The sequence below is a fragment of the Ailuropoda melanoleuca genome, chromosome 16 (genome assembly GCF_002007445.2).
Source record: "Ailuropoda melanoleuca isolate Jingjing chromosome 16, ASM200744v2, whole genome shotgun sequence".
Taxonomy (NCBI): Eukaryota; Metazoa; Chordata; class Mammalia; order Carnivora; family Ursidae; genus Ailuropoda; species Ailuropoda melanoleuca.
Genome location: NC_048233.1, coordinates 48,616,847 through 48,621,489, shown reverse-complemented (window position 1 = coordinate 48,621,489; position 4,643 = coordinate 48,616,847).

Below are 4,643 nucleotides of genomic sequence, written 5' to 3'. Positions count from 1 at the left end.
GCAGCCACTTCAAGTTGCCAATATGGCGCTGCTAGACGCCGAATGTGCGCACTTGGCTCTCGCAAGCCAGCCGGAGCCAGTGCCAGCCCACCTCTCATATTAGATGAGTTAATGAATGTGAAGACTCAGGACAGCTCTCCCATGTACCAGGAAATCAACAAACGTGCATTGACCTTATCTTGCTTGGACCCTGTCCTCCAAGTCCCAGAATCTGAGGCATACACCGAGGCAAGCTGCGGAGGGGAAATCTATAAGCAGATTCACTCCTGGAGTAAAGGAAATGGAGGTGATAACTGCAGGGAAGGAGCATCCTGGGCTGAGATGAGAACTAGATACAGAGAAAGAGAACCTTCTCCAAGCCCCGGGTACACTGAAGGATTGGAATTCATACCCGGCCCAGCCTTGGTATAATCCAGATCCTCTTCATTCCACCATCGCCTAGGTAACTGGGGCAGTGCGGAATTAGTTGCCTGGCAACAATGCCCCCCTCTGCTCCCGCACACACCCACAGGCCCTCACCTCTGGTGACGTCCCCTCCCCACCGGCCACTGCCTGTCCCAGCAACACGGCTCTTTACTGCCACTCCCGGTCCCTGGCTGAGCCAAGGCCAGGCCCCACTTAACCAGAATACATCAGCCCAGAAATCCAGAAATCCAGAAGTCTGCTTGTTCTCATAGCTAATAAGCCCCAGAGACAAAGAACCCAGATCAAGAGCCAGGGGCCTTGGAGTCCAGTCTCAGCTCCCAGAGGACTAGCTGCAGTGGGACCTTGGACAGGTTGCTTGACTTCTCTGAGTTTTTGTTTCTTCATCCCCCAAATGGAGATTTCCCTCTCATCAGTACAATCGGGATTTTCTTTCATCTGCAAAATGAGGTATTATAACGCTTGCCAGGCCAATACACACAGTTATCCTAGGTCTGTGTGTGAAGAGGCTTCTGACACACATCAGGTGCAAGGGGAGATGGGGTGATTATTAGAGTGGCCAGCAAGGCTGGCATCGCATTGACTTCCAGCCTCTCCAGAGTCCCCCAGCGCTAGGCCGAGGCCTGGGCACCAGGAAACCAGAGGACGAGTGAAGCCAAAGCTCTTCCGGGACAAAACAGGTGACATGTTCTGATGGATTCTGAAGAGGGTTTGGGTTCCTGCCCTTGGCCAGCATAGGGCCGTTTGTGCAGGCCGCCCGGAAACCTCTGCCCGATAGCTTCGTTGCTCCGAGAGGAAAATTGGCAGCCCTGGGAAGTGAGCCGCTCTCAGGTTGGACTTGATTAGGGACCAATTTGGGCCTGTTAGCCGAGCCTCCACTATCATCTCGGCCAATTACTGGCCCAGCCTGGCCTGCAGCTGGCTGCTCCTTCCAAGCTGGACACTTTTATTTCCAGCAGCATTCTCCCTGCGCCTCAGGCAAGAGACCAGGGTGACTGGAGCCCATTAAAAAGATGCAGAGAGAAATAACTCAGTAAGGTAATGGTGTGGGTGGGGCTGGAGCTGGAGCTTTAATTAAAAAAAAAAAATCTCAATAAACAGTCTTGTGCCTTGCATGTAATAAGTATGGGAATTTATAAACTCTCCCAGCTATGGGGCTCTGATGGCTATTAAACTGCACGTCTGGCAGAGGAATTTTGGCCTTATGGGCAAACTGTGTTCCTCATCTCTGCCAAGCCAAACAGGCTGGCAACAGGAGGGAGGCGGGGGGGGGGTGCCGCTGAGACTGCCCCCCAACCTTTCAAGAGCTTCTGGGGTCGGGCTATCCCCCAACCAGTGCCGGCCCTCAGGAAAACCAGGATCTGCCAAAAGACTCTTCTTCCTGCCCCCTTTCCCTGCCTCCGCGGGCACCTGGCACTCATTCCTGCCTCCCTCCAGCGAAAGCATCACTCTCAGGAATGCAAGCAAGAAGGGTCCAATCTCAAAATCACGTGTTAGTGCCCCCCCACCGGGGCTGGTGCGGCCTGGTATGTTTCCCAGCCCCCACTTTCCATCATGGCCTTCAGAGCCCCCACCCCATCGGCCCCTTTCTTACTTCGTTCCTTGCCAATCTCTGCTTCCCACTTTTCCTCCATGCGTTCTTCGTACCGTCTCTTGCCTCTGGGACTCTGCTCTTGCTGTTCCTTTGGCCTCAAGGCCCCGTCCCTCCCCTTCTTGCCTGGCGTAGAGCAGCCTTAGGGCATGGACCCTCCGGCCAACCTAGAGGTGACATCCCAACGCATCAGCTGGGTCACTTGGGGTAAGTTTAAGCTGCTAATACCTCAGACCCCTCAACTATCAAATGGAGATGATGACATTTGCATCACAGGGCTGAGGCGAGGGTCGAGTACATGTGTGTGCCTGTGTGTGCGTGTGTGTGCGCGCACACACACTGTGTTTGGCACCCAGGACGCATCACGTAGCTATTTGTTGTCATAAAAGTCAGCAGACTATGATCTGCAGGCCGACTCCATCTCCCTCTTTCCAAATCCAGCGTTTCCTGGAGCACAGCCTTGTCCACACCCGTCTTTATATATTGCCCAAGCTTGCTTCCTGCTACGTGGGGGGCTGAGCGTCGTGACGGCCACCGTAGGGCCCTCAAAGCCCAAATGATATCCTATCTGCCTCTTGACGGAACAACTGTGTTGAGCCCTCCTTGAACAGCTCACGAAGACCCTGACTCTAACAGCCCCCCATCCCCAGGCCGCATTAGGCCCCATCTTCCTACCCCATCCTTTCCCTTTCATACACTCAGTACCACGGTGTTCTGCCATGGTATCGGCTTCCACCGTTGGGCTGTGAGCCCTTCGACGGAAGGAGCCATTTTTTCTTCATTTACTTTTCTCCCACAGGTCACATGAACAAATTATGAATAACGGATGAATGAGGAAGGGACCATGCCCTGAGCCCCAGAGAGACTCGAGCACAAGCTTGGCGAGCTGAACAATGCTGCCTCATTTGGGACGAGGCGGACCCAGCTCCCTGAGTAGGGGCTGCTGGGACATTCACAAGGAAAAGCCTCAGCCTTGTCTGACTCTTGTCCGTGCTTCCCAAGACAGAGCCATTTCAGATCAAAGTAGCTTTCAAAACATGAGGTGATGAGGGAGAAGGAAGAACCATCTTGATATCCACACAGAAGTTTGCACTGTTATTAGTTCTAAGGGTTTCAAACTCCCATTTCTCCTTCTTCACTGTCTTTAGCTAACCTTAGTGTAGTGCTCAGAGGCTGCTACCAAGTTATTCATGGGAGGTCTGAGGGAGTGGGTGGTGGTGAGGCATGAACGGGGCTGGAGACCCAAGAAACACAACAGGAAAATGACATTGGGACGATGGTATTATAGCAATTCCCAAGTCATAGGAGGCCAGGAAAACAGAAAAATGGCCAAGTCTGAGGTGTTCTGGAACTTTCTTCTGCCTAGCCTTAAGTCAAGAAAAGGAGAATATCTTGAAGATAAAAATGGTAGGAGAGGAGATGCTATGACTTTGATGAACACATTCATACAAGCAGGAGCCACTAATTTATAGCCTTGAAAGAAATTATTCTTCTTTCCAGATATGGAAAATTCTCTATGTGTCATAGAGGGAAGGAGGGGATTTAGTGTCGTGCAGGTGAACAAATACAGATAAAAAAGGAGCCTCAGTCCCTGCCTTCAGGGAGTCCATCGTCTAATGAGAGGTGAAAAGCGGTAGGACTGTAATCATCCTTATAAACCTGAGTGAAAACCCAACCGATAATGTGCACAATGAACCCCAGAGACTCAATCAGTTCCTATTACTATGAAATCTCAGTTTAACCAAAGATTCCCAGCCAGTGACGCACTGACTGTAAGCAATATTTGAAACAATAAAACCTCCTGTAACAGGAAAAGAATTCAAAGAAGCCCTTGGGATCTTTGTAAAAAGGTTTGGCCTATATAAACACTTGCTGCATAATTGAGTACCCGAGCGCACCGGGCAAAAGATTAGGTGAGATGAAACTTCAACAAAGCTACCAGGAGAACCAAGGGCAGCAGAAATCCCAGAACTGAAAGGCACCACGAACTTGACATTTTCCCAATCGTATTCCTTGGGACGTTTCTAGATATTTTACCTAGAAACTGTCATGTAGCTGTCTTTACAGTAGAAACTTTCGTGTTGTTTCTTATGGAGTATGACTATCAGAAACGAATAGAAGATATGGCATTTCTTAAATATCTTATATGTAGGTGATTGGGAAGCAGGATTTCTACAGAGTATCATCCAGCTCTCACGTTCTGTGTGGATAATGATAAAGGTGTTGGTAATAATGTGAGCTCTTTGAGTGAAGGGTGACTCATCTCTTCTGGTATTGCCAGTGCTCACGAGATAACCTGGCACAGGGTGCTTGGAAAAAGCTCGTGGCATGGAACTAACCCAGGTAAGATGCTGATACCCTGAGCGTAAGTCACAGATATATCAAAGCCCCAGGCCCCCATCAACTTTCTACAGCACAGAGAAGGCACGGAGAAGTTCAAAAAGCTTCTCCAGTCCCGATTCCAACTGAGCTCAATTTAGAACATAGTGTTTTCCCAAGAAACTTAAATAGCTTGTCCCATCAGCTTCCAATAAAGGCTATTCTTTCTTGAGAGATGATTGAATCAGATTCTTCTGAAATGGCCATAGCCTATGGACCTTCTTTTAGAACCCGAAGTCATCGACCAGCT